Source organism: Peromyscus eremicus, chromosome 20, assembly GCF_949786415.1.
Source record: "Peromyscus eremicus chromosome 20, PerEre_H2_v1, whole genome shotgun sequence".
Lineage (NCBI taxonomy): Eukaryota > Metazoa > Chordata > Mammalia > Rodentia > Cricetidae > Peromyscus > Peromyscus eremicus.
The window spans coordinates 34,652,635-34,679,507 of record NC_081436.1 but is presented as its reverse complement, the minus strand read 5'-3'; the positions used below and the strand labels follow the sequence as shown (position 1 = coordinate 34,679,507).

The 26,873-nt window shown below is 49.6% G+C and overlaps 1 long non-coding RNA gene across 1 annotated transcript in view; it reads right to left on the bottom strand.

Moving 5' to 3' along the window:
• Nucleotides 1-26,873, bottom strand: part of LOC131897196 (uncharacterized) — a 50,922-nt gene that overhangs the window by 4,395 nt on the left and 19,654 nt on the right. Inside the window, exon 2 of the long non-coding RNA XR_009375588.1 lies at nt 25,230-25,366. This is a non-coding gene — a long non-coding RNA (uncharacterized LOC131897196). The remainder of the gene's footprint in view (nt 1-25,229; nt 25,367-26,873) is intronic.

Below are 26,873 nucleotides of genomic sequence, written 5' to 3'. Positions count from 1 at the left end.
CACCTGAAACCTGCCTGTCCAGTGTAGTGACCCCAAGGGTCACTGGATTCATTTGCAACCTGAGGAATGTCCTGCCCGGCTCCCGATCATCAAACCCTGCCTGCTCCTACTTGCTACTCAAGTTTCCTGCCAAATAGGAGTTGCTTCATGTAAGAAATGCCTTTCCCTTCCCAACCCACCAACCCAGGAAGCTGGTCCCTTGCTTCCATATGGAGCCATCCCTGTGCTATGGATCAGAGTCAAGGCTAGCCCCAGCTGGGAACACACACCTGCTCTTCAGCTCCTGCTGTCTGGCCCTGTTCCAGGACCCCTCTGGAAACACTTCATATTTAGTCCACATGCACTGAGCCCCTGCCTCAGGCTCCACTGGGAGGAACCAAGACACACAATGCGAGGTTGGTCTGAGCTATGAGCACGAGAAAGACCCTTCCAAATTCAGAGAGATTTTTCTACAGCAAGATCCTCAGCACAAAACTGGTCCAGTCCACTGGCTTCCTATGCTGCGCCAGAAGCCAGGGGTCTCTTGGCAAAGAATTACCAGGTCCCCGGTACATGTCAGGCCCATTTCTGTTCCTGGCAATGGTTCAGTGAAAAAGATGACATCTATTCTTCCCTGCATGCTTGTGAGTCGAAACAGTGAACAGGTTTATAGAAAAGCCTCAAGTGTCTGAGGCAAGAAGAAGGATGGTAAATGGGAAGCTCGGGCCCCCTGCTGTGACGTGCCACACGAAGTCCTTGTCCCTGGTCCAGATGCTAGGGTCTTTGGAGCATCTGCCAGAGGAGGGATCCATTAGCGGGCCTGACAGTCTCTTCCAGGGCTTCAAAGCTGCTGGTATCATGCAGCTAATTCTAATTAAAATTCAACCTTAGAATTAAAACAGCTCCTTGGTTGCACTAATCAATGAGCCAATTAGCACTACTAATTCAATAAAGTAATTTGATCAAAATAAATATAAGGAGAGTCCCTTGGTGGCAGCAAATTTCAGGTGCTTATTAGCCTGGTGGCTAGTGACTACTGCCACAGACTCCACTGCTGTACAACTCACTGTCACAGGTAAAACTCATAGGTCCTAGGAGAGTTTGGGATGAATGCCTTGGGTGAGGTCTCTGCCCTACAGCTCTCTAGCTGTGTGGCCTTTTTCTTTGGATGACCAACTCTTTGTGAGTTGTTTCTTCACCTTTAAGAATGGAACAGAACAGACACCTTGAGCCCTGGTGAAGATCTTCTGAGTCCGTGTGGGGGTCTGAGGGAGAGGACTGGGTCGGGGCCCCGGAAGAACGTACTGCTGAGTTCCAGAGTGAGACATTCAGAAAGCACAGAGACGCCTGGGCGGTGGTGGCTCACATCTTCAAACCCAGCACTCTGAGGCAGAGGCAGTTGGATCTCTGTGAGTTCGTGGTCAGTCTGGTCTACAAAGTGCATTCCAGGGCACTGTGTACAGCCAGGGCTACACAGAGACACACTGTCTTCAAAAACAAAAACAGAAAGCACAGAGAGCAGGGACCAGGAAGACTGAGGGTCAGAAAACCTCCAAGTGGAAGGGACCTGCAATGCATGGTGGGGCTGGTGGCAAGCTGAGCAGATTGTAGACTGACATAAGAAGGTTCAGGGACGTTCTCCCATCAAACTACTCAAGGATGAAGCCTCTTCGTATACCCATTTTCACATCCCTTCTCTGTTTTCCTCTGTCCTTGAGAACCTGTACACTCTGGAGTCCCCAGGCCAAGCACATCTTTTATACTAGCTGTTGCTATGCCAAGATGGAGGAAGTCCTAGAAAGAAAAGATCAGTGGCCTCTTGAAAACCAGCTCTATCCAAGGGCTTCTCTGGCTCCAGGTGAGGATCCACATTGGACCTGAGCCAGGAAGCAGGTCATCATTGCCTTAATCTTTTATTGGCAAAAGGTTGGCTACCATGGTGGGGTGCACCTGCAGGGCCTGAGACAGATGCTGGGAGATGGAGCTGAGCTGTGAAGAGGCTCACTGTGCTCAGAAGACAAGACTGTATGAACCAGCTGAGTACGTGGCATGGGTAAAGTGTTCAGAGCTTCAGTAGTGACCTCTTTTAGCAGGCACTTAGAGGCTTCTTTTGCTCAAATGTTCTGACTCTTCGCTTGGGCCCACATGCAGGGGAAAGCCAGGCACATCTGCCTGTATTTTGCAATGACCTCTTTTACTTTGAGTCAGCCTGTGACCTCTGATGCTCAGGAGGTTAATTACTCAAGGAGGATCCATCTAGAAACCAGTGACCTCTAACCTCTCTATCTCATCCCGCTTTAAGAACCTAGGTACTTGGGTCAGGATTGTAGTTCAGTTGGTAGAGTACTTATCTAGAATGCTCGATGCCTTGGGTTTGATCTCCAGCATCTCCCCAACTGGGTACGGTGGTCCACCCTCACAACCTCTGCATAAGTGGAGGTAGGAGCATCGGAAGCTCAAGGTCACCCTGGTCTACAAAGACAAGTTCGATGACAGCCTGGGTTAACTGAGATCTACTCTCAAGCAAAACAGAACAAATGGAGGCGAAAAGATAAGTCATGGCCCTAAACCTGCCGCCGTCACCTTGAGTTCCAGGAATAGCAAGGCCTGTGGGCAGACAGCCCACCCTCAAGAAGAGAACAATTATCTTTGAAGGAGAGGCTGCACCCAGGAGCAGCTCATCTGGAAGAAAACAGATTGGTCCCCTTGGGCAAGGATGGTGAAGGCAGTGAAGACAGAGATTAATAACTTATCGATCACCTTGCATGACTGAAGCTGAGACAATGATGAGTGAGACTACATCTCACGCAGGAGTAAAGCTCATACCAGGACCCCCGCAGAAAGCCAACTTGGGGGTCACTGAACCCCTCCATCTCTTTATCTTTCCAAGCTGCGCTGATGAAATCTCTCAGCTTTTCAGCCTTTCTCACTCTTCACAGGCGTATTGGGGTGGGGCTGAGCGGAGACCGCTGGAGCTTCCAGGGATGTGACTTTGGGCCTAAAATTGCAGGTGCTCTCTGGGATGAGGAAAGCTGCCGTAGTAAGAGTATAGTACAGGGGATGTGCAAATCTGTCCAGGCTTTCATCAGCACGGCCAGCATCCCATGCTGGGTCCACAGATGCTCTCCGTGCATCTGCTCATCAGGCAGGCGTCCCAAGCCGAAATGGGGAAGAGGGCAGAGCGTGAGGTGGCCAGCTCCCTGGTCTTTATCTCCAAGTCCCGGCAGCAAGCTTTCCAACTGGGATTTGAAGGGATAAACGTAAGTGCTCATCACCGTAGCAGAGAAGGGGTGAGGAAGGGTAAGCCTTTCCATTTCCTTCTTTAATCTCCAGCCTTCTCTCAAGGTTCCAGATTAAACTTGGACTTCTTGGCAGTCTGCACTCATCTCAAGAGTTTGCAAAGATCCACAAACATTTTATAAAAATTCCTGTCTAGCCACCATCTGCTGAGGACAGAAAAGCAAAAACGGGGAGTTGGGGTGGGAGGGTTGGGGTCTCAGGTAAATGAGGTTGATGGGGACAAGGTGTCTGGTATCTTAAATTCTTGCAAAAACAGAAAAAAAAAGAGTATAATGAGACTTTTCTGGTTCACCTACCAGCAGATGGGTGGTACACTTATTGATCACCTACTGTATGCCTAGGACTTTCTATGCTAGCAAATGCTAACTACTTAGGTGTACACGGTTTCAAATACGTCATGGAGGTTAATCCATTGATCCTTGCAGAGGAGTCATGGATAGGTGACTTCCTGTCATCTCAATTTTAGGCAAGCATAGAGAGGTTAAGCTCCTTATGGATCGCACAGCTCTGTGAGGGCAGTACCAGCTCCTGAATTCAGGTCTCCAGGCTCTGGAGCTAATGTCTATAGACACATATGACTGTATGTTGCCTCACTTCACCTTTGACTCAGACTTTGGGTGCTACTCACAGTCCATTGTAACAAGAGGCCATGGAGACTAGGAAGGAGACAGGGCTCCCCAAATGTGGTCCATGAAGGCTCCACCCAGCTCCTCAAGCCTGATTCTGTGGTATGTCCCCAGGTCACCAAGCATGGCAAAGCCAATGGGAAAACAGCTGCCCAGAGAAACCACTGCAAAGCCAAATTGGGTTTTCCAGTTGAGGATGAAAACTGATGCCACAGGCCTGGCTGCAGGAACATCTCTGAAGCTGGGTCAGAAGGGAGAGGAGGTGCTTGGCAAGGTAGAAAATTTTCCTATGTTCTTCAGTCAGACTAGAGATCAGATAGGGTACCTGTATAGCAGTTTCCTCTGAGATTGGAACACTCCACTCCTCCTCCATAGACACTTAGACAGGAAGTAAAGGATTCAGGATGGCTTCAGGAAGTCCCTGAAACTGACCAGATTCCCTAAGGCCCTCTCTCCCCAGGAGTAATATAAACACTAGAGATCTCACCTTAGTCTCAGCTCTTTGGTGCCACTCACAGTCTCTTCCATTGTAACAAGAGACCAGGAGAGAGACAGGGATCCCCCCCAGATGGGGTCTACGCAGGCTGCATCCAACTCCTGAGCCTGTTTGCTTCTCTAACATGCCAGCAGGTCACCAAGTGTGGCAGAGCCAACGAAACAGCCACCCAGAGAAACCTATGCAAAGCCAAACTGGGTCAGTCTCCGGTAAGGCCACCCCACTGGAAGAAGCGGAGTCCAGCAGAGCGGCCTGGAAGAGGCTCGGAGCAGCTCTAACACTCTCTAACTCATAGCAGGCCGTGCGGTGTGCTCCAGGTTTCCAGATTTTATGGCTGTCATCTATTTTGCTTTGGTGATGCAGCTGTCTTTGAAACATTTCTGTTCCTGTAAGTAACTCCTCACCCAGATTCCTGCAGCAACTCCAGTAAAACTCAGGGTCACCAAGTTGGACTTTGATGGGATCCATACTTTGGTCTATTTATGGTTCCCTATTTGGGGTGTGTAGACATGCATGTATGTTGCATCTCTGAGGAAAAGTTTTTCTCTCAACAGTACTCTCAGCCATTCAGGAAGGGAGGGGATGAAAGGGCGGGTGACTTCCATGGAGGGAAGACAGGATCCCCCCTTGTGGTCTCACTGGGGCTGCGAAGGACCAGGTGTTTGATTGGGCAAGTGTTTCAAGCCTCAGGAGGCCCAATGTCCCCCGAGGTCACACTTTTCAAGAACAAGGTGAGAGCTTGGGTCAGGAGAGGCACAGTGTGAGGAACCCTATGAAGAGCTTCATCTCCTAGTGCAACCCAGTGTGGTACCTGATTGTCTGGAAAGTCCTGGGATCCTGGACTTTCCAGTGCAGGTTCTAGGTTTCTGGTACCATCTTGGCAGGGCATCCTCAGCCACCAAAGAAAGACTGACACATTTAATGCCACACATTTCTTTCCTTCCTTGGTGAGTGCCCCCTGAGATGCCTACATCGTTCCTTGAGGAAAACCCTATTTATGTCACAGCACAGGTGACCCACTGTTGCCCTCTTAGGTGACTTTTGGAATGAGGTGACTCCCTCTGGTGTCTCTGTTTTCTGGACTCCTCCACTATCCTTGTCCTGTCTTGGTCTTAGTGGAAGGGTGTATCTCAGAGAATAAGCTCCATGCCACCATCATTGAGAAAACAGACTGTCCACCTCCTGAAGACTGGGTCCTGTTCTTGGTCCTCCCCTTCTGGTACTCCATAGCTCTCCTCTCTCTGCTCTGCCCTCACATTATCCTTTGATCTTCCAACCCCAGGCATACTAGCTTCACATCTGCTCTTCAGCTCTCTAAACACATTCCTGCCCCAGGGCCTTTGCATCAGCTGAAACTCTGGCTCTTTCCTACCATTCTTTCCTCAAATGTCATCCTTCAGGAAGAAGAACACAACCTGCATTTCTCTATCTCTTTCCTGGACAACTTATAGCCACTCTACTAGACGCCATGGTCACTGTGACGTTAACCAGGCAGTGATGACCAAAACGGCCAGCACAAGGGCTGGAGAGACTTCTCAGTGACTAAGACTGTTTGCTGCTCTTGCAGAGGACTCCGGTTCAGTTCCTAACACCCATGTCTGGGAGTTTACAACCACCTGCAACTCTATCTCCAAAGGGTCCAATGCCCTCTGATGCCCCCGACCCCGAGAGAGAGAGAGAGAGAGAGACAGAGAGAGAGAGAGAGAGACAGAGACACAGAGAGAGACAGAGACAGACAGAGACAGAGACATAAATAACAATGTGGCCCTCACAGAGTCATAGCCATACTCTGTTGTAAATGAGAACTGTCCATAGCTCCCACAATCCCAGGTCTAGCTTTCTGTGCTCAGCTATAGGGCTGCCCATGCAGAAGGGCACACAGCCCTCCCAATCTGAGCTTTTCAGGTAGCCTCTTCAGGAATGGGAGCCAGAGAAGGATCTTCAGGTGGACTCAAGCACAGAATTTCCAGAGCTCTCCACAAAGAGGCCTGGGTTGTTGTCCCCAGGACTCTGGGAATTGCCTGACTTTGGGGCTTCAGTTTCCTCACACAGCATTATGGAGCTCAGTTGAGGAAAGTTTCCATCTTGCCCCCATTACTCAGCAAATGATGAAATGTCCAAGTGGCAGACATTTTACATACAAGCCCAGAGCCTGGCTGCCTTTGAGAGAGGAAGGGGATACTAGGAGCCCCAGTGTCCTTTGGGGTCTGAGCAGCAGCCTTGCCTGTCACCAGCTCCTGCAGGCTCTCCCAGTCCACTTCAGGCCCCTGCTCCCTCTTATCTCGCCCAGACCCGTCACTCCTGTACTGTCCATTTGGCCCCTACAGATGTAACACTGTGATCCTGGGCAGCCCTGTTACCCTCCCCTTCCTGATCCCCTTGACCCCCTGACCCCCCCATCATCCTTAGGGCAGACTGAACACTCAGCTTGAAGCTGCCCCTCTCACCTCTTGCTGGCAGGATCACCCTCCCTACATTGGGACCCACTCAGTGGCCAGCAGGAAGACAGAACCTGGGGGCACACCCCGAGCTCTACCACCAGCAAGGCCTCCTATAACTACCTTCGGCCAGGAATCAAGGTCCAGCTGAGAAGCTTAGGAAAGCTCCTGCAGGGAGCTCCCTCCTAGCAATTTCCGGCTTGTAGAATTCCAGGGGTGGAAGGGACTTGAATAAAAGCAGCCAAATTAACCTAGCATTTCATGCTACACTCTCCTCCAGGAAGGCTGGTGACTCCTCGGAGGTCTGCTAGGCAGAAGTTGTGACTATAGATACGTCCCTGCTGTGAGGCACACCACCCCAGAAGCCCAGCAGGGAAAGCAAAGCCTTTCAGGTCAGGTCGGAACTCTCCTCCCCTGCTCAGCTGTATTATGTGTCAGGTATGCCTCCTAATTCCCAAGAAAACTCTTCCTGCGGGTGCTACTTTAACCCTCAGCTTGCCGGTAAAGACTCGAAGTTCAGAGAGGTGGAGGCCTCCAGTTGAGACTGTACAGCCTGTACGGACTGGAACAGGCTTTCACCTCAGGAACGCGAGACTTCAGAGGCGGGCTTGTAAACCCTACTTCAGCCTGTTCAGCCAGAAGAGCAGTTGGATTGAATCCGTCCAGTTAACATGTGAAGGACAAGAAGAAGTGGGTGGGGTGGAAGGGAAGTTGAGGCTAGATGGAAGGCAGGGGAGGCAAAGAGCCCTCCTCAGCTATTGGAAAAAGGCAAATGAAGACAGAAGGTGACATCTTGCGACACCTATCAGCTTGGTGGAAACGAGAAGGCACTGGGATGCTATGGGCAGGCTGTGATGCATTGCTGTGACTTCATCCTTACTAATGGGAGGGGGGGGGCGTTAGCGATGCGGGGGAACCCTCTGGAAGTACTAAGGCATGTTTCATACAGGCTTGTGCAATATCCCAGCAATTCCCCACTTGGGAGAATCCCAGAGCTGCCCAAATTATCAAGCAGTCTCCAGGAGGTTGTCATACATTTTCAAAGAAGAAAAATGGTTGCCTGTAAAGAATTTATAGCAACATGGGATGGCATTGCTATGACACCATTTACAATGACATGAGACTGTACTGCCATGACAACATTTACAATGACATGGGACTGTACTGCTATGACACCATTTACGATGACATGAGACTGTACTGCTATGACACCATTTACAATAGAATGGGACTGTGTTGCTAGAGCGTCATCTGCTACGGTGTCAAAGTGGCAGGAATCAGGAAACAAGGAGATGGCCACTACCCTTTGTCACTCATAGTTTCTGAAAAGGCATAGAGCACACTTCTAGAACTGAAAAACTGAACTAGGTGAAGGACTGTTACTGTTAACTATCACATTTGGGGACCCCGTGTGGGTCTCCACAACTTCACCTATTTATTCTGTATTCATTCTATCCATGAAGACTGAGCCCTTACATTGGGTCAGGTGATGTCCTAGGTGCGGGAGGGCCACAGCAGGAACAAACCTGACCACAAGGTGAAGCTGAGATTCTAGGAAAGACAGAGAGTAAATGAAGGCAGGAATGCATGTCGGGCTGGATGACCCTTGTGGTGGTATTGTGTTCCCCAAAATATTGTGTAACTTAATAAACTTATCTGGGGTCAGAGAACAGAAAAGCCACAAAATACTTAGGCTAGAAAATGTTAGCACACGCCTTTAATCCTTGCACTCCAGAGGGAGAAATCCCTCTGGATCTCTGTGAGTTCAAGGCCGCATTGGAAACAGCCAGGCATGGTGACTCACACCTTTAATCCCAGGAAGCAGCCTTTAATCCCAGGGAGTGGTGGTAGAAAGCAGAAAGGTTTATAAGGCGTTGAGGACCAGAAACTAGAAGCATTTGGCTGGTTAAGCATTTGGCTGGTTAAGCATTTGGCCTGGTTAAGCATTCAGGCTTTTGAGCAGCAGCAGTTCAGCTGAGAGCCATTCGGAGATGAGGACTCAGAGGCTTCCAGTCTGAGGAGACAGGACCAGCTGAGGATCCGGCGAGGTGAGATAGCTGTGGCTTGTTCTGTCTCTCTGATCTACCAGCATTGACCCCAATAACTGGCCTCAGGTTTGATTTTATTAATAAGGACTTTTAAGATTCATGCTACAGACCCTAAGGCTATTGAAGAAGAATGCAGAATAGGACTGGAAACAGGGTTCAGAAGGGGTAGGTTCCCGCTGGCAATGCTTTGTGGTCTTCTTCAGGGAATTCTATCTTGCTGGAGGTTGCTCCTTTCCTGGCCTGGAAGCTTCTGTGCCCAGACACTCCAGGTCAGCCTTCCGAGAGCTCTGAGTCATCCCAGCCCTAAGACAAACTTGATATGATCATGAGGGCTCACACAGCTGCCAAGTCATCAAGGTAGGATGCTGAGTCAGAGCCCAGCTCTGCCTTTGCTGAGCCCAGGAGCACCTAGGGTTTGATCCCTGCTCAGCACAAAAGATCCAAAAAAACTCCTGCCAGGAGGCCTGGTCCTTGCCAGGTCTCCTCTACCACAGCCTTCCATCTGGCACAAAAGAACAGTCACCAAGATATGAAAAGCCTAGAAAAAGGCTGTCCCCTTGCACCCTGAAAATCTCCTAGGAACCTCTTCCAGGAAACAGCTCCGTGTACCATCATCTTTGTGTGAGGAGATGTTTATCATCCTGCCACTTTAGAGAGCACCATGCCAGAGTGCTTCTACCCATGCTACTGTGAGGAAATCATCAGGATGGGGTGAGGTGGTGCATGGTGCAGGCTGCGATCCCAGCACTCAGGAAGTGGAGGCAGGAAGATCAGCCCTTCAAGGCTAGCCCCAACTATGTAGAAAATTTGAGACCAGCCTGGGATATGAAAGATTCTGTCAAAAAAAGGGGAAGTCACCAGGTAGGTAAGTCACAGGTTATCAGATGGACTATGTAACATCATCATCCTCAAAACACCCTTAGGATTTCCAAGAGCACCAGAAGTATCTGCCGTATTGTGCAGTGTGCGCCATCAGGTGAGCATGAAGAAACCATTGCTGAATCAGAACTCTAGGGAGCAAGAGAGTTTAAAACACTGGGGACAGGCAGGTACTTCCTGGGACAGGCAGCCTATGAGAATCTGGGTATCTACTGGTTCTGTTTTTTGTTTTGGGGCTTTCATAGTTCTCTTACCTTTTCCAGATTTCTTTCAGGGCCCACAGAGCAATTTTCTGACTGGAAAATGTAACTGTCTTAACCAATTTAAAACACTGAAAACTGGTGGTGCCCAATGCTGGACAGGGAGTCCCCACTCTAAGGACCTTGACCTAAGTGAGACCTCCAGAAACTGAGTATCAGGGTAGAGGTAGCCTAGGATCCCCTTCAGAGGCTCAGCTTGAAGTCGATGGAGCAGTGAAGGACACCCCCAGGAAGTTGAGCATAATGCTGCCCCAGCAACACTTAAAAATCAAAACCAAAGCACTTAAGGTGCCTGGTGACAGAGGCTATGGGATGCTGCTCTGCATCCTAAGACTCCTCAAGGAGCCCAGCGCAACTGTTGTCATTAAATCCCAACCCAAACCCACCAGAGACAGGGTGTGTTCCAGAGCACAGAGGTCTCTTTGCTGCAAAGCAGGGTCACTGGCAAGGTGTAGTCTGCAGTTGGTTTGCTGTCTGTCCTTGTGGGGGTGTGCTGTGACTGAATGCCAAAGTTGAAAATCTCAGGCTCAGAGGAGGCAGCCACCTTATCCAGGGCAGCGCAGCAGGTGTGGGACAGAGCACAAAACGGCCCATCTACCTTCTGACCCAACTTTCGTGGTACTTTACACATCGAAGGAAGGAATGCTTGAAACCTGGGTTCAAAATCCCAGCCCTGGCATCTTGGTAGTTACCTGTTGGGAGCGCAGGTATGGCCCTCGCTCCACTACCTGGCCACCTATGAACTGCTCTGCTCTACCAAGTCTTCTCACCATGATGGGCTGAACTCCACGAAACCATAGACCCAGAAAAACCCTTCCCACTTTAAAATCATCTCCCATAGGTCTTCATCATAGTGAAGGTAAACAAAGATGGCTAATGGGAACAACCGGAAGCTAGTTAACAGCAGGTGATTATCAGCGCCCCAGAGAGGTTAGGTTTTCTTCTCCTCGGAGCCTGGGATCCGATGTGTGGGACTCTGAACACAACTTTGGACCAACTTGTAAGGCAAATGGCTCCCAGAAAGCGCAGAGATAAGTAAGCAGGGTTAAAGGACTTGATGGGAAGATGAAGGGCGGGGCTTGCTTGAGGCTGACACAGCCTTGAACGGCAGACTGAAAAACACACCCATCCTGTCTGAGGTTCTCACAGTGTGCCTGGCTATGGAAAAGCAGCACTGAATTGGAAGGCTGGGCCCAGCTCAAGGCGTTGATTTCTCTGTCACACGTATCTGCAAACACAAGAACCCTGCCCAGCTCTGTCTGTAGACAGCCCAGGTCTAGACAGCCCAGATCCTTGCCCTCAGATACTGTTCATTACCACCCAGGGCCTGCAGGCTGTTCTAGAGTAGGAGGTGGGAAGGTGGGAAGAACTGATGAAGACTGTTAAGACTCCCTAGCTATCTAGAGTCACCAAATTCCCACGGGAGGCCTCCACATTAACTTTGTCCAATTGCATGGTTTGCTTCAAGCTGCCCATGGCTTCCTTTCTACCCAGACTTCTGCCTTTTTTAACAAATTATCTCCAAGGACCTGGGGCCCAATGGCTGTGAGTTCTTCGAGATGCAACTAAAAGTCAGAGTGGAACAGAGAGAATTCTGGGCTTCAGTCTGTAGAGAATACCATGAAGGTTTATGATTACAGGCAAACATGAGTTCACAGCCAGGGCTCTGGACAAAAATAGCCCATCATGGTTTCCTGGACTAAGAATTCACAGGGCTAAGAGTTCAGAAGGCTCTTACATGAGCATTCCGGCTCAGCATGGAAGGTGGGGTCCTCTTGGTTCCCGGAGGACTGAGGGAACCACACAGGGAAGGAATGAGGAGAGGTACAGGAAGCCATGTGTGTAGAGGGTCAGGGCTCAGCTATGGTAGCGCTGCAGACACATTGTGAGCTCAGTTCTCAGAAACAATCCAGGCAATCAGGCTCTGACTCCCCACTGGCCAGACAAGACAACTGAGGGTCAGAGAGGTGGGAAGACTTGTCAAGTCCCACACTAGCACCATCTTGATCCTGGGGTTGATGATTTGAGGCTCAGGGGCCCACCCAGGCTCACTCAGATGAGGATGTACTGTCTGTCTGTCACCTGCATTTTAGCAAAGGGCAGATTGAGAGGATGGTTTCATTGTCAGCAGAGAGAAAGAGAGGTGAGCTTTTGCCTGTTTGTCCGCAGTCAAAAACGAGCTTCTCTTTGGGGGGCAAAGCCTTGAAGCAGATGTGTGGAGTTTCTCACTCTGCATGCTGTGTGCTCTAAGTCACTTCCGTCTCTATACAACAGTGTTCTCATCCGGAGAAAGGGCATGGAGGTGGGAGAGTGAGAAAGATCACCCTGCTCCCTTGGGGCTCTGAGTACTTTCCGGGGTGTAGCAACATGCTACTATGAGCAAAGATCTTGAGATCAGATTGCCAGGTGCAAATCCCAGCTTGTTCTCAGCTTCTATGTGACCTCAAACAAGGAACTTTCCTGTGACTCAGTTTACTCTTTGGAAAAAGAGGGTTAAAAACAATACCACTTATCTTATTAGTTGCTATGACAACTAAATAAGAGGATGTATATAGATCCCTTAGTATAGCACATGGCCCACATAGGCACTGTTGAGTGAAGACTGGGAACCAGGCCCTCTCCCCCCCCATGCCAATGCAGAGCCAGGCTGTCTTAAGGCAGGAACAGCTTCCCCTGGGGGAGCATCAGTACCTCTGAGTCCCAGTCCCATCACAACTTTCCAGAGAAGTCAATCCTAATGACCCCGAGCAAGGCTGGGGACTTAGAAAGCCAGGGCCATTGCCAGGAAGGAGTATGGCATTCCCAGACACAGGAGGCTTGGCAGCTGAGGTTGAATCCCCTTAACCAGCCAGCTTAGGGCACTAGGCCAACCCCTGGCCACAACTCCTTAAACCTCTCCAGGATTTAATATTGCATATGAAGAGGGGCTTTAGTTTAACTCCAAACCTGGAAGGCTGCAGCCATCCCTACTCAGCCTTTATGCTAGGCTGGTATTCCCTAGGCATGGTACCCACAGGACAAGCACTGGTTCACTGACCCATTCATGCATTCAACTGTGGGGAGCAGACTGTAGTCCCTGTGCAAGCCACTGAGGGTGCCATGGTGGCAGCAGCATGGTCTAGGGCCTGGAGGTGTCTCTGTCTAGCGATGGGGGCATAAAGCATGAGTAAGAAGAGGTACACTGGGTCACAAAGGTTAAATATGGCTGCTACCTGTGTTTGTAATGCAGGTGTCTATTACTAGGGCACAGCCACACCCTGTTGTCTGTGTACTGTTATGGCCACTTCTAATCAACCTAACCAGGAGAGAAGGTCTGGCCAGCAAAACCTCATCTATTGACTGCACTGTCTTTCTCCATAACTCTACTCTGAAGCATGCATAAAAGCTGGAGTGTACCACCACATGGGTCCCAAGTACCTCCAGGTAGGACAGGACAGCCCAGTCCAGGGAGGCATGAGGACTTCCTTAGAGTCAGGGAGTGGGGCAGCTGAGCCTGCAGTGATCTCATTAGGGGTGAAGGGACAGGGTAGGGCTTCTGGGCAGGGAGGCTAGCCTGTGCAAAGAAAGAGCGCTGCAGAGTGAGCTAGTGATGCCTCTGGGGACCCGCTGGAGACAATATGTGGCCATAGGAGATGAAGCACGTGGCAGGCAAGGCTTGGGGCCCAACCCTGTTCTCGTAGGCCTCAAGCTGCTAGAAACGGGCCACCCAGGAATGGCGTTCTATGTTTCTCTGGCCACAGTAAGGCAGAGGAAGTTGGTGGAGTGGGCACGGGCTGCAGTTTCTGAGGCAGAACTTGGGGAATCTAGCACCTACCGGGGAAATCTGACAGGCATATGGCAGCTGGCTTGTGATGGGTTCTCATGAAGGAGAGAGATGGGTATATTTGGGGACAAGGGTTGGGGGAATGAGAGTCTTTGAGGGGATTGTACTTAGGAAGGTAGGGGCTGACAGTGGGGAGCTGCTCCTAAATGAAATTAGAGTTTATAAAAATCAGGACTTGCCTGCTGTCTCCCCCACAGAAAGACCTAGACATTGTGGGAGGCAGGCTGACATGGGAGAAGGCCCCATCTTGAGGCTCCAGGTCCACACAGGACACTATAGGCCCAGGCTGGTTAGGTATTGGGGTGGTTTCTGATACAGTGTGAACTCAGAAGACCCCAGAAAGTGGCTGACATTCAGAGAAGTGTCATCTTTGTATAGGCAGAATATCACCAGAGGCCACCATGGCCTTTCCAACCCATCCACTGTCCTGTTCTTTGCCTCATCTACTGCTCTTGCCCTGCTGTCGGCTAGCTCTGCCCTTGTGTTCTCCAGGGACCTTCCTGGGTCCCCAGTGCTCACAACGGCCCCCTCTGCCACACAGCTCTGCTCCCTTGATGGTCTGACTCTTAACCCACTCCTAGCCTGTTAGACAACACCCCCAAATCCTTTCATCCTCTGTTCCTCACACATTCTTGCATGCCAGGAACTCTCTGGACTCTCTCAGTAACACATGAGTCTCCAGAGGATCACCGAGGCTTCCCGAGTGATTTGGTTTGTAAACGTGAGGAAGCACCTTGGTTGTCTGAGCCCTGTCTTCCCCTCCCAGCTCTCCAGTGGATGTTGTTAGCTGAACTTATGAGAAAACACAGCAGGAGGCCAGGCTCTCCAGCACAGGCCTTCACAGAATGTCTTCAGGCAAGTGTCACTTCAGGACCTCACCAATGGCCTCTGGGGATGTCCCTCCCTTCTCCCAAGATGCAGCTGTGTCAGAAGAGGAAGGCCAGCCTTGCTTCTGGTCCAAAAGAGTCTCATGGGTGGAGGCATGTGCACCTTTGCACAGCTCACACTGTGGGCATGCAGGCGGAGAGCCCTGGGGAAGTGTTCCCAGGCCGGACTCTGTAGGTCCTGGGCTAGTGCTGGGTTTTCCTGAGCTGATTTCTACAGTATCTAGACACTGAAGAAACAGCAGCAAAAAGCAAGAGACAGAGAGAACCAGTCAGTCAGGAGCTGTCACCAGCCTAAAGAGGAGTTTAGGGAAGCAAAGGGGAGCAGGGCTCTTATCAGTTACCACCTCGGTAATGACATTCTGTACAGCATGTCCGAACACACAGGTGGCTGTGATATTATATACTCTTAATTTCAGAAAAGACGTGGAGTGGGTGACTTTTGCTAGAGTGACCAGTGGGATTTGTTTAAATTGGCTTTAGTATATGCATAGTACATTTAATATATTTGTAAGTACATATGATATGCATAACAGAATGGTATAAAGTAGTGCATACTATATAGTACTTATGTATATGCATATCATGTAGTACAGTAAGTACACACACACACACACACACACACACACATATATACACACATGCATACAATGTGAATGTGTATATAGAAATACATGCACAGATACATACAAGTTCTGCAGCATTTCCGATCTCCTTGCCTCCTGGAGTTTTATACTATTAACTTGCTAACTCTCATAATTACCCTCTAAGTAGGTGTTGTTATCTCAGTTTTTAGAGAAAAGGAGTGAGGCACAGGAAACTTCAACAGCTGGGTGTGTTTACTGGACTCACTACAGCTGGATGAGGGATATGGCCCCTCCCCACCGAACCCAAGACAGCCCATGTTCCTGTTCTTATATCCATCCTCAGGACTGCAAAGGAGAGGAAATGGGGGTGGGGGGTGGAGCTCAGATTGTGCTCCAAGTAGAGGTCTTCAAGGATCCCAGCCCCTCTGTGGAGTTCATAGTCAGAACCATTCCACACTAACACCAGGCTTCCTGGTCTCTCACTCATACCCTCAGGAGCAGATGACATCCGATCTCGCGACAGATTAAAGCAAAGGCAGAGACTGGAACTCCAAAGTGTCATCTTAGCCAAACACTGACGAGATCTGCCCAACACTACTCTCCCCACTAACTTGATTCCTAAGCATTTTTCCTTAAAATGCTGCGGTTGCCACCTTATAATCAATTATTACTATCTGGGGACAATGAAATGAGCATTTCAAGAATTCTTCAATATTTTCATCCAGTGCAGTGTGTATTAACAGGTCGGCATTATGCGAGCGATACGGTTGGGACCATCCAGATACAGTTCGGAGGGGCAGCCTATGACAAGAGGAGTGGAGAGCTTCCTTACGCAGCCATGCCATACGCCGGGCACGCCATTTCTCAAAAGGACCTCTTGGCTAGTGTTCCAAGCTGCCCTTCCTGCCACATGCAAGTCTGTCTCTGTGGCAGTATGTATGGTGTGCCTACAAAGTGCAGGAAGTTTCCTGCAGCTAGACCAAGGGACAGCTTCCAGGCCTTGCTGGGTGTGTGTGAAGGACCCCTGCTGTCCCTTCCTCCATTATTCTTTCTCACATCAAGCCAACGACAGCTGATGAAGTGTGGCATACACTACAAAGTCTTTCTGGACTTCAGGGCATTTAGCAGAGACAGGGCTATCTGGATTCCATCTGGATTCCACCGGATGCCGGAATCTTGGAAGCCCCTGAATTTCCACAGAATGTGGGCATTCCCTCCATCATGGTCCAAAGGCACTCACAATTTCATGGAGCCCTGAAGTACTGTCACCAGGTACACATGGCCTGCAGGCCCGGCACACACTCAGAGAACCATGAGCCATGCTTCTGCTTTTTGCCCTGTAGAGTGTCAACAATCCAAGCTGACCCAAAGTGGGTCACAGTCCAGTGTAGCTCATTAACTGCTAGCATGCATCCTGCCCCCTCCACGCAGTAGCCTCTGAAGAGTGTAAGATTGGAGAATGGGTTCTCTTCCTATCAGAAACAAGCTCCCTTCACCCCATTTCCTGCCTCTTTGCCTGACCCCTTCTTGCTCCTGTTCCTCTATGACCTGGACACTGTGACCCACAGAAAAAAGATCCATTTGCCTGTCACATGATGCCACCCAGCTGTGGAATCTCCTTGGCTTTTGCCCTGTCTCTCTCCCAGCCTCTTGGGATCATCTTCCAGCTCTTGTTCCCAATCTTCCTGGCTTTGTTCCACAGCAAGGTCACAACTGCAAACAGGAGGCAGAAATTCTCAAAGCAGTTCAAGTGCCTCACCCCTCCCGGGAACTCATTCCAGGAACACAGTGCAAATAAAGGAAAATGCTCACAACATCACAGGGCTGGTGACAGTGACCATGACCATGATATACATTGCTGTGCATGGCATATAAATACGTAACAACAGAGAAGGATGGGAACTCCCAGTCTCTACAGCTGCTTGCTGGAATATTACACAACAACCATGAAGTACAATGATTCCTCAAGGTGATTCCTGGAATACTCTCAGAGTGACTCTCTTTGACCCAAGCACAGGATTCAAGGCGGGGAGAGATGGTCCCTGACTCTTAGAGGCCTCTTTTGAGCACACTGCCCATCTGTAGAGGCTGCTACGTGCAGGGAGCAGATTCTGTTCAAACTGACAAGGAAAAAAGCAAGTCTGTGTCTCCAGCCTTAAAGGTCCCTTTCCTGTTTTTTTTTGTTTTTTTTGTTTTTTTTTTTCCTTCTGCTGGCCTTTACTCTTGCTCGACACAGAGGGTAACTTTAGTGCTTGGAAAAAGCGTTTACACAAAAACCATTGAGCAACACAGTGACGTGTCTTCCCCGAACGGCCTCTTGGACGTGCTGTGGAGCACAAAGGCTTGCCAAAGGGATCTCAGGCAGGCTGTCTCTGGTACCCTCCCTTCTCCTTCCTCCTCCTCCTCACCCAGTCATTGATTTCAGAAAGGGCTGAAGGCTGCTGGGGTGTGTTTGCTTAAGAAAGTGGGAGGCATGCAGATATGTGAGCGGCGGCTATTTGGGCCAGTATCCAGAAAGAGCAAAGGTTCCCAAAGTCAAGACCCCAAGCCCACAAGATACAGGATCTTCTTTTTCTGAGGCCCTAAAACTAGGTCTGAGGTGGCATCACAGGCTAGCGGGGACCTGAGGAGGCTGAAGAGGAAAGATAGATCCCCTGGAGACCTGCCTGACCCTCACCCACTCAGCTCAGTACACTCTAGATGCTGTGTTTATGGCTCTAGCAGGTGGGCCAGCCTGTGGCACTGAGAGCAGTGTGAAACAGCCTGGCTTTGGATGGCATTTTCTAGTGCGTTGGGAATGCCTAGATGTGCCTGGCCCATCACCCGCCTCAGTGCGGGAAAAGGAAAAGCTACATTTGTACAGGTTAGCGCTCACAAGGGAAGAGGACACACCAGCCCTGCTCCTCCAGGAGCCTGCACAGGGCTGTTCAGGACTGGCCAGGGTGACAATAGATGCCACAAGGGGGATGGGAGATGGCAGAGGAGGAGGCCTGGTTGAAGATGGGGTGGAAAGGAAATGGGAGGTGAAGATTCCCAAAAGACTGGGCATCTGCATACACTGAGCTTTGAAGAAGAGATGATAAATGACTCATTAGGAGGCAGGGGAAGATGTCCCCCAGCAAGGAAGAGGATATGCAAACCATAGGGGCTTGAAGTCCCTGAGGCACAGCATGTTCCCATGGGGACTGGTCACAAGATCTAGGACATCACAGCTATATCTCTACCCAAGGCCACCCCTTTGTTGTGGACTCAAGTTCACAGAAAAAAAAAAAAAAAAAAGAGGCCACATCTATGTTGAAGGTTTTGCAGACCAATCAGTGCTCGGTAATTGTGGGTAGCTGAACTGTGCCATCAGAGAGAAAAATATCACGGCCTGGGCTGGGGGTGTAATTCAGGTGGTAACTCAGTGTTCTCTTAGCATGCATGGCCTGGGTTCCCTAGCATTGCAGAAGCGGGCCATGGTGGTGCATACCTGTAATCTCAGCACTGGGGAAGCAGAGGCAGGAAGAGTAGAAGTTCAAGGTCATCCTCAGCTACCTAGCAAGTTCCAGGCCAGCTTGGCTACATGAGACCCTGTCTCATACTCCAAATATTATGGGCTATGTTTAAGTCTTCTTTATATCCATTTTTTCAACTACCCCTGCTATCTAAACTAACATTCTTTTAATGTCAAGTGAAACCTTCAGTATGTATCAATACACCGCTAGCTTCCACCATATCAAAGGCTAAGCATGTCATCAGACAGCCTCTCAGGTCTATAGCAGAGAGATTCCACACCGTTTGCTCTCACCTGCCCACCTGATGATCCCACTGAAATCTTGAGTAAACACACTGTTTTATGACTTTCTTTTGTTCTGTGGCTATAGAGTTCATGTTGTCACTTGATGGGGAACCACATCATTTGAGGCAACCTGAATCTGTGTCCCTGATCCATAGTCACTTACATTTGGCTCAGAATAAACTTTGCTTTCTTCTGGAGCAAGAGCTGTACTTCCATCAACGCCGCCTAATGAGTCTTCTGTCTCTTACTGGCCATCTGAGTGTGCTGTATCTCAAAGGACTCAGCACTTTTCTGTATATTAACTAATTCAGGCTGTCGTTAATGATTCTGCCCATTTCACAGATAAGGACACTGAGGTCAGGATGACTCGGTGAGTAGCAGAGATGTGATTTGCACCCAGACCACACTAATCACTGCTCTGAAGGTTACACAGACGGACGCATGTCTGGGGCTAAGATTATCTGAATATGCCTGAATACCTACCATCTAGGCGTGAGCAGCCCCAAAGCTGGTCATTCATGAAGAGTGAAAGACTTAATGTGCGTGGTTGGCTTCTAAAAGCACCTGTGAAATTTCCACGCCCCTGGTGGCCCTCTCTTCCTGCGACACTGGGCTTGGCCACAGTGGTTGGCTGGAAATATTCGCTCCTCCATGAGGGAAAGTGGTGGATCTAAGGGAGGCTGGTGTGACAAGAGGGAAGGGGCGGGTGACAGCAGAGAGGCCACAACAAGTGCAGGAACACCCCTGGCCCCGACCTTTAAAAGCTGTTGTGTCTTTGGGGACAGGACAATGGAACAGGTGCTCGGATGTGTGGGCAAACGAGCCTGCTGTAACAAGCCCAGCTGAGGGGATCCAAGCCAGAGCGAGAACTCAACATCGCCAGCCCTCACTCTTCATTGTTTTCTGTACATACATGGGGCTTCCCCCTTAGGATCTAACACCCGGAACATCCCAGAGTCCTAGGAAAAACTCTACATGGACTCATGGTGAATAATTCCATTCTAAGTTGTATTTCCTTTAATGCTGTTCCTGAGCTTGGCCATTCATGCTATTTTCCTGAGTATTAGAAGCTATAAAAGAATTAGAAACAAGGATCCTGGAGGGGCAGCAGAGCTGGTGGGCAAGGCCCTGGAAACATACTGCAACTTCAAAGCCCAGCTCAGTCATGTATGTGCCTGGGGGTACGTTACTCAACCACCCTGTGCCTCTGTTCCATAAAAGGCTTATGCAGTCTGGAGTTATCTCTAAGGAAACGCTATACAAAGTCACATATTTAAAACAAAATACAAGCGCTTGATAAGTGGGGGTGCACCTGGCTTATTCATAGCTTGTTCCCACATTGACGGACCATGTATTTTGAGAAATGACCTCCAACCATGCCTTTGTAGGTACTCCCACATGCTCTACCCCTACTCAGCTCAGGACCTCTGTAGTTCAGCTGGTCCTTAGGATACAGCCCAGATGTGGGATCACCAGGTCAGTGTCTTAGATACTTTTCTGTTGCTATGAACAGACACCACGATCAAAGCAACTCCTTTGAAAGAACACATCTAATTAGAGTTTGAGTTTTTAAGGGTTAGTTCATGATCATCAAGACAAGAAGCAGATAGGCATGGAGATAGGCATGGTGCTGGAGCAGTAGCTGAGAGCTTTATGTGCTGATCTGAAGGCAACAGGCAGAGAGAGAGAGAGAGAGAGAGAGAGAGAGAGAGAGAGAGAGAGAGAGAGAGAGAGAATCTGGGCCTGGTGTGGGTTTTTGAAACCTCAAAGCCCACCCCCAGCAGCATACTTCCTCCAACAAGGCCACACCTCCTAACCCTCTTCCTTCCTTTTTTTTTGTTTTTTTGTTTGTTTGTTTGTTTTGTTTTGTTTATCAAGACAGGGTTTCTCTGTGTAGTTTTGGCGCCTGTCCTGGATCTCGCTCTGTAGACCAGGCTGGCCTCGAACTCACAGAGATCCGCCTGCCTCTGCCTCCAGAGTGCTGGGCTCTCCTAATTCTTCGAATCCTTCCCAAACAGTTCCACTCCCTGGTAACTAAGCATTGAAATACATGAACCTCTGGAGGCCCGGCCATTCTCAAACTACCACGGTTGGCCTGAAGACGGACTGTGTTGCTGAACAGCCCCATCAGCACAAAGGGAACAAAAGACTTTATCTCATCTCATCAGCCAGAAAATAAAGACAGGAATACCCATGTTACCAAACACTAGTGTGGATGTTCCTGTCCTCCCAATAACCTTCCTTCCGAGCATATGGCCAGGCATTAGCTGATAACCTGTTCCCCACCTACAAGCTCCAGAGACCCAGGAGAGAAGGCCTGATAGTCCCTCAGTGGCAAATCCACTGGAGACTGAGACTGGCCCACACCAGGAAGAGTGGTACCCCGTCCCCAGAGAACCCCGCTTATCAAGGCTTATATTTTATTTTAAATCTATGACTTAATATATTATTTCTTTACAAAGAACTCCAAACTGTCCATGGCTCAGGCTCCACAAAGCCAGAACTACGCCCTGTGCCTGCCACTAACGGATGGATCTATCTAGTTCTCCCTGCCTGGGTTATCAGCATGCCAGGGGTGTGATGCCTGCTGACTCCTTTCCAGTGCCCAGCAAAGCCTCAGGGCTGGAGGTGCCCACCAATGCTTGTCAAGAAACTGAGGAAGCACAGACAGAAACAAAGGCTATCTTCTTTTTCTACTCACTCATCCACTGGCTTCATGCATTAAATCCCCTGTACAAGCTCCTTCGCCATCCGACAGCCTTTTGGACATGCAAAGATGCGCCCTCACTTGTGTCTCCCCTCTTCAGGGAAGGGGCACGTACTCCTGACACTCCCACTTTCTTCTCAAAGGCTATCAACAAAGGAAATTCCCCAAGGTCCACTCCACCCAGGTCAGGATCTGGGGACCGCCACTATGCCCTCTTATCTCAGCTACTGGGAGCCTGGCCTGCAGGCTGTCTCTGGTCTGGCTGATAACACAGCCTATTGTTTTTAGAGGAAATAGCTTAGCCCTGAGAGCTTTCGTGCACGTGACCCTGCCTGAATGTGTGGGGGCAGGAAGAGGCCTGGATCTCTGCAGGGCCATAGTCCCTACTAAGGAAGAAACACTTCTGTCATGAGATAGACGGTCCTTGTCTTCTCTCCAGTGTTTCTCACCCATCAGCAGTGGGGTCAGGCTCACCACAGGCACCTGCATAGACCTCTGCTGCCCACACACTTGCAGTACTCCATAACTGTGAGGCCCTGCCCATTATCCTGCCACTTCTATGCACACTTCCTTGTTCCCCTTTACCACTCCTGGCTTGGATGTGAACTCTCTGTGTCTTGGTCTAGAACAGCACCCGGCACATCCAAGAACTCAGAAACACTTGTGGATACATGAGGGAAACTAGTGTTTGTCAAGTGATGTTGGGAATACAGCTGTGCTTAAGTTAAGGCTTCCTTGCTCAAGCAGCTCCACCAGGTCAATCCAGGACAAGGGAAGAGAATCCTCAAGTCTTTCTCCCACTCTGAGCTCAGGACAAGAAGCTACGTGCTGCGCTCACACAGTGTTCATACATGGCGAGGTGTGGTCTGTGTAGTTTCCTTTACAAGACCGTGTCTGGGTGCTCTGGACCATATACATGGGTCATATATGGGAGAGGTGTCCATCAACAGGGTCCAGATGGCCACTGCCAGGGCCTGAGACCTGTAAGCATGGGGAAAAAACACTTTCCCACTTGTGGTAATGTGAATGGAATTGGTCCCCATAAGCTCACAGGGAGAGGCACTATTAGGAGGTACGGGTTTGTTGGAGTAGGCATGGTCCTATTGGAGGAAGCGTGTCATTGTGGAGGCAGGCTTTGAGGTTTCCTATGCTCAAGATATGCCCAGTGTCTGAGACCATTTCCTGTTACTTTCTGATCAAGATGAAGCCAGCACCATGTCTGTCTGCATGCCGCCATGCTCCCCGCCATGATGATAATGTGCTGAACCTCTGAACTGTAAGCAAGCCCCCCAGTTAAATGTTTTCCTTTATAATAGTTGCCATGATCATGGTGTCTCTTCACAACAATAGAAACCCTAACTAAGACACCATTGTTAAAGTTTGGAGGTGAAATGGCCTCTCGAGTCATACATGTTTGAATCATTGGTCCTCAGCTGGTGGCTCCGTTTGGGGAATTATGGAACCTTTAAGATGTGGCTGTGAAGGCCGGGCGGTAGTGGTGCACGCCTTTAATCCCAGCACTCAGGAGGCAGAGGCAGGCGGATCTCTGTGAGTTCGAGGCCAGCATGGGCTACAGAGTGAGTTCCTGGACAGGCTCCAAAGCTACGCAGAGAAACCCTGTCTCGAAAAACAAAAACAAAAACAAAACAAAACAAAAAAAAAGATGTGGCTGTGGAACCTTCTGAAAGATACAGCTTGATAGGAGGAAGTGGTGGTGGCACTGTGTATGGGGGGGTGGTGTGTGTGGGGGTGGGAGGTATGTGGGGGTGGGGGTGGGGGTGGGTGGGTGTAGGTGGTGGTGGAGAGTACATGTATGTATGTGTGTGGCGGGGGTTATAGGTTACAGCTCAGCTCTAGTTCCTGCCCTGAGTCTATCTCCAGCTTCTAGGTCTGCCCAGATGTGAGCAAGCTTCTGCTGCCAGAGCTGAGCTGAAGCCATTCCTGCCATTTTGTCTTCACCACCATGGTGTCCCCGGAAACCATAAGCCAAAATAAATCCACCTTCCCTTCGGTCGCTTCTGTCGGGTATCTGGTGACAGCAAGAAGGGACGTGTCTGTGACACTCACCCCCTGCTCTGGGTTTTCTTTCTCATCTGTGAAGCCTTCCCGGGCCTTTCCATCCGAGCACAGCAGCCAAGACGGGTGCTCACTGTGCGTGGCTGCTCTCCGTGGCTGTGCAACGTGGCAGGACTGGCAGTTCAGTAAGTGTGGTAGTTGGGAGTAGTACTGAGCCAATTAATATCAATATAGACTGGAATTTCATGGATGTTCCAGCTTCATCAGCAAGAACTCCTGACGCGGTGACTATGCAGATAAGTCAATGCAAAGCGTAACTCGTCAACTTGATGAGGTTTAGAACTGCCATAGAAACAAACCCCTGGGCATGTCTTTATTGGGGTGGGAGGAGCTTCTAGGTTGAATTAGTTGAAGCGGGAATGGGTATGTCTACCCTAATCGTGGTGGTACCCATGCATGGGCCGGAGTCTTGAACTAAATCAGAAGGAGAAAGCAAGCTGAGCACTGGCATTCATCTCCCGCTGCTTCCTGACTGTGGATGCCACGTGACCAGCTGCCTCATGCTCCTGATACCATAACTTCTCTGCCACAAAAGACTGACTATACCTCAAACCGTGAGATAAAATAAGCCCTTTCTTAAGCTGCTTTTGTCAGTGAGGAGAAAAGTTACCAGTAATAACCTGGATGATGTGTACAGATGTGGATGTGTATTCATACGTATATAAACACATGTGTTTGTCTTACACAGATATACACATCTTTGCTAGCGCTCTGCTTAGAAGGTAGGGTAGGAATTCATACACGCAGGACCTCACTGTGGCTGCCACACCATTCTCCCCTGAGAGGCTTCAAGGCACTGACAGAACACTGATTCCACAGAACAGACAGGCCATCTTCAGATCTAGATGCCCAGGACAGAAATCAAGTGGGTCTCATCAGGTTTGTCCTCAGAGCCATCGCATAACACTTGATATAGAATGCAGCAGTGACAGGTCAGGCCTTATTTGTAGTGACAGCCACTTGTCATGGAAGAATGTTCACAGTTCAGGTGTGTCTTGTGAGTTTCCATGAGAACTGCAAAGCTCTCCATGAGAAGCCAGCTCGCTTTGTACTTCACAGGGAGGATGCGTCCCCTCTGTGGGCAATGCTCCACATGGCAGGCAGGCCACACTACAAAGAGTCTAAGAAAACAGGGCACCACCCCTTGCTCTGCTACATAACCCACAGGAGAGCCTGGAAAACACAGCACATGTCTCATCCCCAATCCAATCCCTCAACATAATTCCAAGTGTGGAAAAGACAGCCTATTTTTTCTCATCCCCCAATGCAACCCACAGCATAGCCTCGTGGGAGAGTTTGGAAAAGACAGCACATCTCCCTCATGTGGGGGACATCAGTCACTCACCTCAGGAGGCTGAGCCACTGTCTGCCTCTGGCTCACAGATACAAATGTCCGGCTGCACAGCTCTGCTCCGTTCTCAGCACAGCCCCGGCAGGTGCCAGTTCCTTCTTGAAGGCATTTTCAGTTCATCAAAGTCAAGTCTGGAAATGGAACGCAGAGAGGAAGTACAAGTTAGTGTTGGCATTAATCCCATCTGAGGCCTTTCTGATATGACTCAAGTCAATGACAAGGACTCCACTCACTGACTAGCCCACCCAAACATTCACACTACACAGGGGATTCCAGCAGCACTATTGTCCCATGATCAGAGTAGGGAGAACAAAACAACTATCTCAGACCTCCTGCTTGCAAGGGGTGGGAGACAGACGACAGCACAGAAAATGCCAGACAATAGGACACAGGTTGTAAGGGACACTTGGGAGAATAGAGGAGGAAGTGACCAAGTTGGCCTGAAAGAAGGATGTGAAAGGAAAGGGGCATGGGATGTTAGCCACGACCACACGTGAGATGTCACTTTTTTTTTTTTTTTTTTTGGAGACAGGGTTTCTCTGTATAGCTTTGCGCCTTTCCTGGAACTCACTCTGTAGCCCAGGCTGGCCTCGAACTCACAGAGATCCACCTGGCTCTGCCTCCCGAGTACTGGGATTAAAGGCGTGCGCCACCATTGCCCAGTGAGATGTCACTTTTATAAGTCTTAAGAGAAGGGTCCACAAGGACCAGGAAAAACAATGCAATCGTGAAAGTTTAAGAGGATTATTGGATAATAATGGGTAACAGTGGAGACTCACTGGGCTTTTGCTGGTCTCCAGCTCTGCAACGCATTCCTGACATCACCAAGGTCATTGTCCCAAAGATTCCCATATTATGAATTTGGAGAGCATGTAAATTAGTCTAGTACAACAAGGGCAGTAGAGAGCAGGAACCCGTCTACACTGTCCCACCATGGCGGTCATTGCAGACAGGGTCCCAGTTTTCCCAGACCATCGGTATTCACAGAGGTTCTGCCTTCTCTCACAAGTAGAGGCCATTTCTCCACGTTTTGATCCTGAGATTGACTTTATAGCAGTAAATGGATGCAGATGGAGCACAAGGGCTCAAACACAGAATGAGACAGGAACTGGGGTGTTAGCAGTAGAGCACATACTCAGTATCCAGGAGGCCCCAGGTTCCACCATCAGGATACATACACCCAAAACAGTATTCATGCAACAAATCCACTTCCTCACTGGAGGGGTTGATTCTGCCACCACATTAACTGGCCTGGGACAGCCCTAGGGAGGATATATAAACCATCATGGAGAAGCTTTGGTCTCCCCCACTAGCCCAGGTAAACATTAGATTTGCTCATAAGGATGTCAGATATAATGAGTCCCGGCCAAACTAAGTAGATCAGAAGTATGCATCCACCCGGAGTCAGGAAGATGAGAGTAATGGGCTGGATCAGGCCCTGGGGTTTGGACTATGTATCTTTCTGGGAAAAACTGCTAACCACATACCCACCCTGTACTTCTCCATAGCAGTTCGTGGCAAATTAGGAAGGAAGCTAGCCTACAGACGATGAGGAGGAGAAAAAGCTGGGACCAGAGGAGTGGGGAGGAGATTCAAGAGCTGTTTCAGGTGAAGAATTGGCAGATAACTGATCAACAG